Raw genomic sequence first — 15,334 nt, 5'->3', positions numbered from 1 at the left:
CTGCTGGGAGTTCTTTAATTAATTTTTCTGCTGAATCATCAGCATGCATGACAGAAGATCTGGGGCACAGTAATGATACATATTCATGTTAACAAATATTTTTTGAGAGATGACCAATTATATAGAATATAACTAGTGTGGGCTTTCAGGTCTTCTAAGTACCAGAGCAGTACTCTTTTCACTTTACCTTTGTGTTTTTTCTTTTTTCAAGCAAATTACTGTTTAAACTAATGGAATTTTGCTTTATGTGTGGAGTATTGTATGTTTTACCATGCAATATTCAGATAGAGCTGTTAATTGAAACAAAATGGAGAAATAAATGTTGTGTAAAAACTTCTAAATTTTAGTTCTAGGAATTTCAGAGATTTCAATATTGTTGGAAGGGCCTGAAGAATAGTGTTTATCTGTAGGTGAATTTCAGGGCTGTTTCAAATTTTTAAATCTCGAATCTTGTTCTTGGTTTGATAGGAAAGAAGGTCTGTGAGAGTTTCTTACTCAAGATTAAACCACAGCCAGCATGCTGAAGTCAATTTATTATATCTAATAAAAAAGAAATTTTGGTTTCTTTAGAAAGAAAGGTGGATCTGGTGGTATTTTTTTGTTTTTGTTTTGGGGGGTTTATTTTTTTGTTTTTTCCTTTAAATTAGCAGTGTTGATGGACAAGGGAAAGAGTTACATTACAATTATCTACCGTATTGTCAGTCTTAAATCTCCTAAAATATGTCTCCCAAGGCACCTGGAAGAACCGGACTAGGAGACCAACTCGGCTAGGACCAGGATGTAACCTAAAACTACATAAGAAATGATTAAAATGATACTATAAAAAATATCTGTTATTTTAATTTATTTCAAATTCTCCATATACAAACATTTAAAAGCAAATGTTTATAGGTTTTCAACATTTAGACATATTTTCCAAAGTAAATAACTAACAGATGGTTTTAAGGAGTATTATATATATTTTGAAAAATATTGTTATTTGACTTTTTAGTAGATTGTAATTAGATTTTTATTATTTTTATCAAAAGGGGAAATCCTCTAATCAACTTTGTTGCTTTTAAATGATTTATTTTAAATAGAAGTCCAGTTATTCTTTCTAATAGCTTCACATATTAAGTTACATTTTTGACAAAAATGTCTTTCATTATGATTCAAAATAGCACATTCTAACAGCTTGATTGAGGACCTGTAGTATTGTCTATATTTTAGAAGTAGAAAGTAATAATTAATCTTAAAAGCAGAGATTTCTAGGTCCTGTAGGTATGAAAACATTTTAATTGCTTTGATAATTTGTTTTCCACTATCACACTATCTCTGGAAGGTTAGAAACTAAAATATTGGGGTTACACAGATAAAGCACATAGGCGAGATGTAGAATAAATAGGTGATTTGCAAAGAGATAGATATGTACATTTTACACCAATTTGTGTTAATAAACAGTAATTAGGATATGTATCTACCTAGACAAGCACATTTATGGCACATTTATCTTGTCTTATTACACAACATTACTGTAGTGCTAAGTAGATTTAGATAGATTTACAATGATATCTAACCTTTCAAGTATCATACGGATTTGAGAGTTTTACAAACTTCTGTATTAAGTGATTTCTTGTGTAATTTTTAATCTCCTGACAGTCGTGTACTTTTCTAGAAATGTCATACAAAATAGTTCTTTTTTCCTCTCTCAAAAACATCACAATATCTAATATACCACTAGAATCCTCAGCAATACAATGCTATAATTAACATAAAAGAAAAATTTGGGGGCTTCTGGTCTATTCCAGTTTATACAGTAAGAGTGTATTCAATAGATGAATAGATCAGAGTAGATTAAAGACAAAAAATGTCTACATATTATAAAACTATCTCCTATCTCTGCCTAGATACATAGAAAATGATGCATACAACACTGAAGCATATTTAACTAAATTTAACGTAATTTTCTACTATACTGACTTTATTGATTTCTCATGTGAAATCATGGTTTGGGGAGGAATTCTACTTGAAGTATTCACACAGTTCTGAGTCAGCATTCTCTAATACAACTATCTTAAATGACAGAAATATTCTATAATCTGCCTTGTCCCATGTTGTATATATATATATAAAGACCTTATACAAGTCAACCACAAATAAACAAACAAACAAACAAAAACAAATCAAATAATCTGATTAAAAATGGGTGGAAGACCTGAACAGACATTTTTCAAAAGAAGACATAAATGGCCAACAGACACATGAAAAGATGCACAGCATCACTCACCATCAGGGAAATGCAAATCCAAACCAAAATGAAATATCACATTATACCTGTCAGAATGGCTAGTATCAAAAAAGAAAAGAAAAAAAATAACAAATATTGGCAAGGATGTGAAGAAAAAGTAACCTTCCTGCACTGTTTATAGGAATGTAGATTAGTACAAGCACTGTGGAAAGGAGTATTGATGTTTCTTAGAAAATTAAAAATAGAATTACCACATGATTCAATAATTCTACTTACTGGGTATTTAGCCAAAGAAAAATAAAAACACTCATTTGAAAAGACACATGCATCCCTATGTTTGTTGTAGCATTATTTACAATAGCCAAATTATGGAAGCAACACAACTGTCTATCCACAGATGAATATATGCAATATGTACACATGTAGACAATGGAATATTACTTAGCCATAAAAAGGAATGAGATCTTACCATTTGTGAAAACAGGGATGAACCTAAAGGGTACTATGACAAGTGAAAAAAGTCAGAGAAAATCAAATGTCTTATGATTTCACTTATATGTGGAATCTAAAACAAAACAAAAAAAACCAAAATAACCAAATGAATGAATAAACAAAAACCAGAAAGAGAGTCATAAATACAGAGAACAAACTGTTGGTGACCATAAAGGAGATGAGTGGGAGAGGTACAAGTTTCCTTCTAATTATAAAATGAATAAGTCACAGAAATGAAAAGTAAAGCATAAGAATTTTTTTTTAGCATAAGAAATTTAAAAATTTTTAAAAAATAGGATACGAGGAAACTTTCTCAGGTGATAATTATACTTACAACCTTGATTGTGGTAATGGTGTGATAGTGTATACACACATCAAAGCAAATCAGTTCATATACAGTAATACTGTATACTTTTAAAAAAAAATTTATATATCAATTATACTTTGATAAAGGTTTTATTTTTTTAACACATATGTCTTCAGTCATATCCTTGGGATGATTACATATTTTCTTATCAATATTTTTCTTTAAAAGTTTTATTTATAAAATATGAAATCCCCACATTATGATCTGAATTTTTTTTTTATAAAATGATCTTTTAGAGCCATTTTAGGCTTATAACAAAACTGAGAGAGAGGTAGATAAATGTACCATGTATCTCCTGCTTTTACGTATGAATGACCCTCGACCACAGTCAGTATCACTCAACAGAATGGTACATTGGTTACTCAGAGTGAACTTGCACTGACACAATATAATCACCCGAAGTCCATAGTTTACCTTAGGATTTACTCTTGAGAGTTGTACATATGGGTTTGACAAATGTATGATGACATATTCCATCATTATAATATTGCCTAGAGTATTTTCACTGCCCTAAAAATCTGTGCTCTGCCTATTCAACAACCCCCACCCCTGGCAACCACTGATCTTTTATTGTCTCTACAGTTTGCCTTTTCACAAATGTCATATAGTTGAAATCATTTGGTATGCAGCATTTTCAGATGGCTTCTCTCACTTGATAATCTGTATTTAAGTTTTATAAAAGACTTATGTCTTTTATATGGCTTGATAACTCATTTCAGCACTGAATAATAGTCCATTGTCTGGTTGTACTACAGTTTATGTATCCATTCAGCAGCTGAAGGACACATCTTGGTTCCTTCCAAGTTTTGGCATGAATGAATAAATCTGCTATAAATCCTTATATAGGTTTTTGTGTGGACTTGTTTTCAACTTTTTCCTCAGTAAACCAAGGAATTCAATTGCTGGATCATATGGTAACAGAATATTTAGTTTTATAAGAAACCACCAAACTGTCTCCCTAAGTGGTTGCAGGATTTTTCACCCCCAGCGGCAATGGAGAGTTCCTGTTGTCCCACAAATGTACCAGTATTTAGGGTTGTCAGTGCTCTCAATTTTGTCCATTCTAACAGATGCAAAATGGTATCTCATTGTTGTTTCAATTTGAATTTTCCTAATGACATACGATGTAGAGAATCTGTATATATTCTTTGCTGAAGTGCCTCTATTGAAGGAGATTACTGAGAGGATGTGACCCCTAGTTGACCTGTATGCCATTCCCAGGCAACTGAAGGTTTCTTACATCTTCCCCAGTCCTTGGAATGCATGTTCTACCCACTGTTCCTGTACTAGGAATTACTTCAAGAACGCAGCTTTGAGAGAATAATGTGTTGTTGAAACCACCTGAATTATGTATGTGACTGAGTCCCATTAAGTCCTCTATAGAAACTCTGAAAATTTTGGCAGGTGGGTGTGGAGAACTACTTATTTTGTGGCCACCAAAGACAAGTCTCATATATAAGTTCCCTTGGTTATTAAAAGTGCCACCTACCAATCTGGAGTAACCTGGCTTTTTCTTTCGTTCTCCTTGCCCTCTGTGTGTATGAGGCCAATTTTGGATTTCACCTAGGAAACTCCCATGATTTCAAGCCAATAGTTTGCTAAAATCGTTGGCCGTATAATTTACCTTACTCTGAAGACTGTTGTCTCTTAAATGAATATAATTTTTCCTACTTTCTTTTGATTGTTAGAATGGTATATTTTCTTCATTTATTTTTCATTCGTATGTACCTTTAAAGCGGGCTTCTTAAAAACATTTTAAAAAATAAAGTGGGCTTCTTGTAGACAACATATAGTTGAGTCATGTTTTTTTATCTACTCTAATATTCTTTGTCTTTTAATTAGTGTATTTAAATCATTGACATTGGAAGTTATTGTTGATATAATTAGATTAATATCACCATATTTGTTACTGTTTTCTATTTTTGTTTTCCCTATTCTGTGTTCCTTTATTTGTCTTCTACTCTTGTCTTGTCTTTGTAGTTTAAATGAGGGTTTTATATAAACACATTTTCTCTCCTTTCTTACCAGATCAATTAAAAAGAAGAAGAATACGACATTTTATTTTAACTATACTTGTTCTTTCTTTGGTATTTTATGTAAACCTTAGTTTTGGAACTATCTTATTTTCCTCCTCTCTAAAGACCTCCTTTTGTTTCCCCCCACAGTTTCTTCTTCTTCTTTTTTTTTTAATAAATTAATTTATTTATTTTCAGAAAAACAGTATTCATTATTTTTGCACCACACCCAGTGCACCATGCAATACATGCCCTCTATAATACCCACCACCTGTTACCCCAAACTCCCACTCCCCTGCCACTTCAAACCCCTCAGATTGTTTTTCGGAGTCCATAGTCTCTCATGGTTCACCTCCCCTTCCAATTTCTCCCAACTCCATTCTCCTCTCTAACACCCCTTGTCCTCCATGCTATTTGTTATGCTCCACAAATAAGTGAAACCATATGATAATTGACTCTCTCTGCTTGACTTACTTCACTCAGCATAATCTCTTCCAGTCCCGTCCATGTTGCTACAAAAGTTGGGTATTCGTCCTTTCAAGACCTCCTTTTAATATTCTTGCAAGGTAGGTCTACTGGCAAGAAATTTCCTTAATTTTTGCTTGCCTGAAAGTATTTATTTCTCTCCGACTTATGACGGATATTTTCACAAGTTGGAGAATTCTAGTTTTGTTTGTTTCCTGAATACTTTAAATATATCACTCTCTTTTTGTTTACATGTTTTCTGAGAAGTCATACATAATTTTGATCTTTGTTCCTTAATGGTAAGGTGCTTTCTCCCTCTGGCTTATTTCAGAACTTTTTTTTAATCTTTTTCTTTCTGTAGTTTAAAGTTAGATGATTTTACCCAACTATAGGCTAATGTAAGTATTCCTAGGATGTTTAAAGTAGCCTAGGCAAAGCTATGATGTTTGGTAGGTTAGGTGTATTAAATGCATTTTCAAGTTACAATGGGTTTATCTGGATATAACCACTCCCACTGTAAGTTAAGGGATATCTGCATGTTACACCTTTTGTGGTTGGCCAAAGTCCTTTGATATTCTATTCTGGATTTTGTTTTCAGTCTTTGTTCCATTTGTTCTTCACTTTTGGAGATCTTTCTTGGGATATCTTCAAGCTCAGAGATTCTTTCCTAGCTGTGTCCAATCTACTAATAAGCTCATCAAAGGCATTTTTTTATTTTTGTTGCAATGTTTTGCTTTTGCTTTTTATATCTGGCAATTCTTTTTAGTTCTTCCTTAGTATTCCTACTCTGCTTACACTGCCCACCTATTCATGAATGCTATTTACTTTATCCATTGGAGCACTTAGCATCTTCATCATAGTTGTTAAATTCTGCATATGGTAATTCCAAAATCCTTGCCATGTCTATTTCTGATGCTTGCTCTGTCTCATCAAATCACATTTGTAGCATTTTGGTATGCCTTGTAACTTTTTCCTGATGGCTGGACATAATATATTAAATAAAAATTAGTAATGAGGTGGTATGTTCAGGGAAAGAAAGCATTCTATAATACTGTGATTAGTTCTCAGTGACTCAGTCAGTAAAAAGCTTGTACCTCTAAATTTCACAAGTATTTCTTTTTTTTTTCTCTGCCCTTCCCCGCTTAGAATGGGCCAAATTTCATCCCTAGTGTCAGTTACACTATAATAATATCCCAGCAGGTTAAGCTCTAGTTAACTAGTTTCTCCTGGCAGCAGACCTTGTTAAGAGGACAGAGTGCTCTAGGGATATTTCAAAATGGCTTCTTTTACCTCCCCTAATGGAGGATGGTGAGGAGGAGGAGATAGACTATTTTTCTCTGATCCACTGAAAAGGACTGTTCTATGATATTTACTGTGGGAATCTGGTCAAGCCCCTGAAGGTAAGTCTCACAATGTTGTGAGGTCTTTCCTATGACTGAATCACCTGAAGTTTTTAATTCTCAGACTGTCCACTCTGAGTATCCAACATATTGACAATTCAGGTTTTCCTATCTTGACACTTGTTTTTGACATGTGCATCTCTGAGTAAGCCTCAACTACTTGAATTTGCCAGCTTCTTCAGTCTTGGGGGTTAAGGGGCACCACTCTGCCCTGGGTCTTCCCTTCTTTGATGGATCCAAGCAGAATTGATTTTTCAGTCTGTTTAGCGTTTTACTTGTTGCTAAATAGAGCGACAAATTTCAAGTTCCTTATATGTAATACCTGTGATCTGAATTTAACTAAACATGTTTCATACTCAATTTGTATATTAGTCGTTTGGTCCCTTAGTGTTAAACTCACACCAAGGTCAAAACTATGGTTCATAGGAGACCTCAAATATTTAGTCTACTGGACCTTAAAGGTCAAAAAAATAATGTAAGGTAATAAAATTATATGTTTATAAATCAACAAGAAGATAGTCACAGAGATATGTGCAGGTCAAGAATGAGTGGTATATAATTTACACATAATAAATGTGCCAAAATTATAAATATCACATGAGAAATCAAATAGCAATTAATTTAAATAGTAGCAAAATTTACTTTAGGTTGAAGAAAAATGGAAGAGGTAAGTTGGTATGGTGATTTCTGGAGCTAAGTCCAACTTTAGAAATACATACATACATGACAAAGTTTTATTTTTCAGTGTTTCCTTTAATAATTTGCAAAATTTTCTCATAGAGACAGGATTTTTTTTTTTTCACCAAGAGTCCCTTGGTCAAAAGAAAAAAAATGTAATACTTGAAGACCTCATTAATGGAAATATAGATTTGTTTAATAGGTTTATTAGAAGAGGGAATTAAAATACAATGTGCCTAAATAGTAATTTTTAAAACTATGAGCAAGATAGACATATTTCAGTTCTAGAGAGGGGAAGTTACTAGAGTACAAGAAAGAAGTCAATAGATAAAGTGATCTAACCAAGAAAATGTTCAACTTAGACTGTGTGTGCCCTCCTCAGAGAGAAAATTCAAGAACCATATGAGGTCCCACTCATACTGCGAAATGATAATCCAGGATCTGAATGGTTTAGAACAAAACAATTCTTACAATTTTCACCCATTTTATAGGAATACTATACAATACTATTCACAGTACCAAATTGCTTATAATTATGTCACCTGTTGAGACTAATTTTTTATAAGATCCTCCCAAGCAGACTATTCCCCAAATGGTAAGATTGATATTCCAAATCTTGTCAGAATAATGAAAATAATACAGCAGTTAAATATAGTTTTTAAGTTGTTTCCATATTTTTCCAGTATAACCATGTCCTTCAATTGGACACTGTTAGAATTCTCAGAATAATTTTCATTGGGCATAGTAGAACAATGAATATACTATGAAATAAGATAAAGATTTCTAAAAGTGAATATTAGGTCACATACCTGCATATCCATCTGTGATACTAATCCAATCGATAAATCCCTGTGATTCATAAATCATCTATAAATACTGGTACTCCATTCAGAACCAAGAATGACCTGAATAGATACTTCAGTCTGTAAATGCATTAGTTCTTTCTATAATTTATATTATCAACCAGCAGAATAAATACAAGTAAAAGAGCTTGGAGATCCTTAGAAGTACTTGTTAAATGTAACCAGAAAGCGGATTTGAAAATTTTTGCCTTTTAAATTTATTTTCCCAGGGTCCTAATAAATGAAAGCTGGGCTGCTATCCAGGTTCCAAGCCACTAGAGCCTGATTGTTTTCTATTTGTTTCAGTGTTTAAAGCCAACAAAAGCTGCATTAAAATTGACGGTGCCAAGTAGTAACAAGCATACTTTAAGCATAGCTAATGTATGAACCCACAGCCCCAGGTTATAATATTTCAAATACAACAGAATTTAGTGGCTAGGCTCTTTGTCATTTCATTTTATAAACAAAACAGTTTTAAAACTATACCTTGCTTATGAAAACCCCAAAATATCTCCCCGATAACAGAATGATAGTTTGTATTACTCTACATTGTCTGCATTTTTGCATTTCTATCACATATTCCTTATACCCCATCCTCTTTACATGAAAGCTTAAATGGAAATACATCGTCTCTTTCATTTTTTTTTCACACACACACACACACAAAACACATGCACACAGTTGGTTCTATTGCTTTCTTCCTGAATTTGAAAACATTCCTAATTTTAATCATTCACATCTCTGTCCCAATTCTGAGTAACAACTCACTATTGTCTGTACTCCAAAATATGAAAAATATAATTGTACTTAAAGCAACAATTCCTTATAACTTATATTTCTATATTTTCATTTAAATAAGTAAACCATTTTAGTTAATAAGCCTTGGAATTTTTATCTTTTATTATTCCTAATTTATTCAAGACAAAAACTGTTGTATGCTAACATTATGAGACTCTAGACTTTGAGGTAAACAAAAAAAAAGGATCTTTAAAAACCTTTAAGAATCTGTGCATATTTTATGTTGAATATTTGTAATTACCTTTCAACTGTTCTCAGGTTAATAATAAAAATATTTCACAGATTATATGTTTGAAGACAGGGCTAAGAAGTCTGATATTATAATTACTGTTTTTTGAGAATTTACATAAGCAAATGGGTAACCATAACAGCCAGGATATAAAATATATCCTTGGAATATTTAACTATAATCTGCTTTACCTTTTTTCCCTCCACTCTGTTTGGCTGATACAACTCCAATGTTAATCTTCAATTAACCTATATTAATTTGTCTAATGATTAACAGAAATAAATCTCTATTGTGTTCCTGCAGTTGTGCCTCCCTCTGTTCATATTAGGAAAGGGGTGACAATGAGAATTATTTCAAGTATTTGGAAAGAGTCCTTGACCCAGTTAACAGATAATGCAAATTCTCTCATTTGATTCCTTCCTGCTTAGCACTCCATCATGTAAAGATTCAAAGCCTCTTAAAGTATCAAATCCATTTATGAATGTCAGAAATTTCATAGACACCCAAATTTGTTTATTTTTATATTGGATATTTTAGAAAGAGTAATTTCTATTACTATGGTCTTATTCTATGCATCTCTTTATTCTGTCTAGGGAAGATGTCTCTAACACATTTGTATTTGCAGATCATGTGAAGCACTTCCTTTGTACTAATCAAATACTTTAAGATACTTTAACTCTCTCACAAAGGCCAAAAAAACAGCTATGTAACTTTTATAATGGTTAGTATATTAATAGTCACCTGATCCACTCTGTTCACTTTATAGATAAAAAAACTAAGGCTCTGGAATTTTAGTTTAGTTTAATTGAGAATTGGTACTCAAGAAGAAAAAACAAAAAAAACAATGGAGACTGATTTTATTTTCCTTTTCATTCTATTGCCTAGACTTTCAAACAAATAGAATCTCATTTTTAAAAAGCTAAGCTTAGATGTTGTACTGAGGGGGAAAAAATATGAACCATGTTCAAATGAAATTGGGAAAAAAATGTACTTTGAGGGGCGCCTGGGTGGCTCAGTGGGTTAAAGCCTCTGCCTTCGTTCGGCTCAGGTCATGATCCCAGGGTCCTGGGATGGAGCCTCTCATCGGGCTCTCTGCTCAGCGGGCAGCCTGCTTCCTCCTCTCTCTCTGCCTGCCTCTCTGCCTACTTGTGATCTCTGTCTGTCAAATAAATAAATAAAATCTTTAAAAAAAAATGTACTTTGAAATTAAAGAGTTATATGATACTAGCCACTGGTAAAGCACTTGGAGGTGAACAGAATGCAGGCTCTATGAAGTCCATTTTAAATCTAGGCCTCAGAAAATACTTTGGGAAATTTCTCTACTATAGTCTTACCTAAATCCATAGCTGTAAGAATATCATACCGTAATACATACTGCTTCTTTTTTACAAATGTATATGAAATCTTAGGTATAAAATTCTAGCCAACCCAAAACTATGAAGAAGGGCCAGATTTCATCTTCAAACTTATTATTCCTTCCAGTCAAATTTCTTTTTTTTTTTTTAATTTTATTTATTTATTTGACAGACAGAGATCACAAGTAGGTGGAGAGGCAGGCAGAGAGAGAGGAGGAAGCAGGCTCTCTGCTGAGTAGAGAGCCCGATGCGGGGCTCAATTCCAGGACCCTGGGATCATGACCTGAGCCGAAGGCAGAGGCTTTAACCCACTGAGCCACCCAGGTGCCCCATCTTCCAGTCAAATTTCTGCTTAGGTACTGATTTTGTGGTCACAGTTTTTCCTTCTATAAATATCACTGATGGTTTGAAAGTAGCTCCTTTAGAATTTGGTGCTGAACAATCGAACTGAGATAATCATTAAATGGGTCAAACGGCCTTTTTCTTAGTAGTGGATGTGAAATGGTAGGTGTTAAGAGAATCAGTACTCTTTCAAATATCAAATTCTTTGTAATAATCATCAATGATAATGAAAATACATGTTCATTAGAAACCCCCTATAGTTTTCCCTTGTCCTGGTATTTGCATTACATAATATATTTTACTAATATTTTGTTTTCTATACTCAATGTATAATTAATTTGTTATTTTTAATACTATACATTTACTCTCTTCCAAAAATTTTCTGGATGATTCTTACATTCTTACATTCATACTGTAGATTATACTTAAATAGTACCTCGTAAAATCATTATTTTTTTTCTATTGAGTCTTTTTTAAGTAATTGAGTAGATCTCCAAACTTATCTAAATGTTTTTTATTTGGTTGCTTATATATCTGACTGGTTGGTCTATGTCTTTTCTATTTGTCTTACTGAATTTCTATCCACCAGTCCTCTACTTACATGCAAATTTCTCCTCACCAGTCCTTTCCATTAAACACAGATTATTTTCTCTATATAGAACTCATTGGGAACAAAGTGTATTTTACAAGTATTATTAGATCTTTTGCTGTGACTCACTCCCATGCAGATGGTACACATCTGAAGGGGCTCTATTCTAGCTAGGAAAGATCCAGCTGATGCTCTGAAAAATTATTCTCTCTTGGTGAAAAGTTAGCTTGCCACTGCCTTCCCTGCTGCATTATTAAACACGAAGGAGTGATTCCCTTAATCCCAACCATCTGCTCTTCCCCTACTAAAAAGTGAAAACATCCCCTTGTGTTTACAAATGTTGCTGCTAAAGCTTCACAAATTATAAGAGATGGTTGTGAAATTTCCGTATATACTACAAGATCAAAACAAAATCCTAGTCACCATAAATCTGTAAGAAATAAACCAAATTTATATCACACGATAAACCCAACTGTGTTTTAATGTAATGCAATTATATTTAAACTGCAGTCTCAGAATGTAAATTGTTTTAGCATCTCAGTATAATATTTGCATTTTAAATATACTCCTACTTGTCCAGACTTCCAAAAGTACATACACCAAGAAAATGGATCATCTTCAATTCTTTTTTAATTTTCACAGATTTGTAGAGTGCACAGAATTTTATCATCAGTAAAGGTTCAGCTTTGTTAGAATTAAAGGCAAAACAAAACATCTGACTGCTCAGATGAATAACAGACTCAAAACCTCTAAACTATGAAAGCCAGGACAAGTGTCCCACACCAAACTGTCAATATTCAGAAAGTGACCTATGTTGAAGCATGACTAGGCAAAAACAATGTTAACCACTTTGGAACAAATTCTTGTTTTCCTCATAAAAGGTACTGTAAACCAGAATCATCCCAGCTTTAGAGCTCCAAAATAGCAATTGATCAACATTACAAACAAAACAATATTACAAACAAAAGAAAATTTGAGTTCCCAGATACTTTAATTTGATGTTTATTTTTTTAAATATTGAGTATACTGTAGCCTAAAAGTTCTTCTGAGTTCTCTTTTGATTACACTATGAAAATATTTTAATTCACAATAAATTTACTTTTGTTGAAGATCAGTTGCTTTAGTTTTCTTCTAGAACACCATCAGCAGACTGATTACTATTATATAAAGTTTATTTCTCTTGTGCTTAGCAAATAACTCCTTATCACCTGGGTTCCAGACCTTTTTCGCCTTTTTTTTTCTACCCTTCCCTTAATTCTAGTCCTTCAAACTCCTTTTAAATTCAACAATAGTTCTGAAAACATTCATTCTTACTTAAAATGGAATTCATATAATTAGCTGCTTTGTCATACTACCCACTAAATAAAATTTTGCTTTCTTTATAAGCCTTTCTTTGAAATATTCTTTCAATTTATTCTAACATACCATGTGTTTATTTTTTCTGGTCCATTTACCTGTCCCAGTGATTTTCTTGTTTCATTCTGAAAGTTTGAATTATTTAGGTAATGAGTTCACTGTGGCCGAGCCCGAGGAAGCATTTCTATCTTACAGCCAATACTGTAAGCTTGTACCAACGCTTCACCCCTTGATATTTATGACAGACTGTTTTCTGTACCTTAGTTTGGTCTTCAGGGATATGTCAAAAGCTACTTTCCTGTAGACGTAACTAGCAAAATATATTTCCCTAGATGATTTTCCAGTCATCTGGTTGGCTCTCCTGTTCAAGTGTTTTAATCGGTTTCTGATGAACTTTGCAGAAAGGCCCCTCTCTAGGTGAATTATCAATGGCTGTCATGCTAATAGATTCATGTCCTGTTTATTCTCATGTAAAGACAATAAATACTCTCTGAGCTTGTTTCTAAATGTATCTTTCATGAAACTGTCTCTTCAGATACACTTTGTATCAGGTTTCTTTTTCCCAGTCCCTAGTCTTGGAGCAATACTCATGTTTCTAATTCTCTGTTTGAGCCTAGGCTAAGCCTGTAGCATTTTCCCTTAAACCTAATAGGTTTATTTCTACATTTTACTTCCTTCCTTCCATTAACATATTTTCAGTAATATGTTCTTGGTCTTTCTTTATAGCCATTGTCATTTTATAAATACTCAACCTTAACTCCACCAAGTTTTACTCAACTTAGATCTTCCTGATAGTTGTAATTATTTCTATGTCTGCTTTTCAGATAGCATCAGTGGGGGCGCCTGGGTGGCTTAGTCATTAAGTGTCTGCCTTGGCCTCAGGTCATGATCTCAGGGTCCTGGGATCAGGCCCCCCATCAGGCTCCCTGCTCAGCAGGAAGCCTGCTTATCCCTCCCATACTCCCCCTCTTTGTGTTCCCTCTCTTATTGTCTCTCTCTGTCAAATAAATAAATAAATAAAATCTTTTAAAAAATAGCATTTCAAAATAAATATTCTTTTTTTTTTTTTTTTTAAAGATTTTATTTATTTATTTGTGAGAGAGAGAGAGAGTGAGAGCGAGCACAGGCAGACAGAGTGGAAGGCAGAGTCAGAGGGAGAAGCAGGCTCCCTGCAGAGTAAGGAGCCCGATATGGGACTCAATCCCAGGACGCTGGGATCATGACCTGAGCCGAAGGCAGCTGCTTAACCAACTGAGCCACCCAGGCGTCCCTCAAAATAAATATTCTTAACAAAAGCAAATTCCGTGTATTTTATTATTGTTAAATATTATTGTTAAAATTATCACATTTTGTCTTTATACTTTCAAAGTATATTTTCAGATGTTACTGTCATATTTATTCACCAAGTTCAGTCAAGGTTCCTGAACAGTGGCAAAAAGAGTATTTTACTGGTGAAGTACTTACCCTACCTAGTACATGAGGAGGAACAGTCAAGAGTTGTGGGCGTCCGGTGACAGAGGCATGCTGGTGAGCTGCTTATAGTTAAATGGTCCTGCCGCTAGTCAGTAAGTGGAACTAATTTTTACCTTGTTGTGTTTCCACTGGACCACAACTACTTTCCTGAGTGAAATGATTCAACTTAAAGCCATCAAATCTAAAAAATTCAGCCTTTAGGATTAGGAACTCAAATATTATGGAAGGAGAACTAAGAACACAGGGGAGCTCCCAAATGAAGTTGCAACTCTCACTTTTGGGCAGTTGGTTGAATAAAACAGTGAAGCAGTAAAATGAAATGTTCATTACCTCCCCCCTGTACACACACACACACACACACACACACACACACACACTCAGGAAAATCCAAAACTCTCTTAAAGTATTCCCTCACCACTTCCCTAATCAAAAATCTTCTCTCAGGACTGGCTCTGAAGAGCCCATTCATACGAAATTGTATGTGCCTGGTGTAATAGCCTTTTAACCCTCCTTGTGGTGTTTATATTTTAATAGGCATAGCATTTTAGGAAATACAAGACTTAAAAGAATCAACTTTTACCAGTAAAGTATTTAATGCACCAGCCGGCAGTGGAACAGACATGCATTCCCAAGATTCCGCAAATCCCACCAGGTGGGCATTTTACCTCCCACTTGGTGTCCTTATTTTACAGCCTAATCTAATTGG

At 33.8% G+C, this 15,334-nt stretch overlaps 1 protein-coding gene across 5 annotated transcripts in view; it reads right to left on the bottom strand.

Moving 5' to 3' along the window:
* The window catches only part of CADM2 (cell adhesion molecule 2), a 1,080,612-nt gene that overhangs the window by 465,219 nt on the left and 600,059 nt on the right, over positions 1-15,334 (bottom strand). The window contains exon 1 of one of the 5 annotated variants that reach the window (XM_082738273.1): positions 8,454-8,474. The exons of the other annotated variants lie outside the window; for them this stretch is intronic. The gene's annotated coding sequence lies outside the window, so the exon portion shown is untranslated. Of the gene's footprint in view, positions 1-8,453; positions 8,475-15,334 lie in introns of those variants that run through there. 5 annotated transcript variants of the gene reach the window in all.

Source organism: Mustela nivalis (genome assembly GCF_964662115.1).
Source record: "Mustela nivalis genome assembly, chromosome: 1".
Classification (NCBI taxonomy): domain Eukaryota; kingdom Metazoa; phylum Chordata; class Mammalia; order Carnivora; family Mustelidae; genus Mustela; species Mustela nivalis.
Note: the sequence above shows the minus strand (reverse complement) of the source record. Positions and strands in the feature narration are given on the sequence as shown.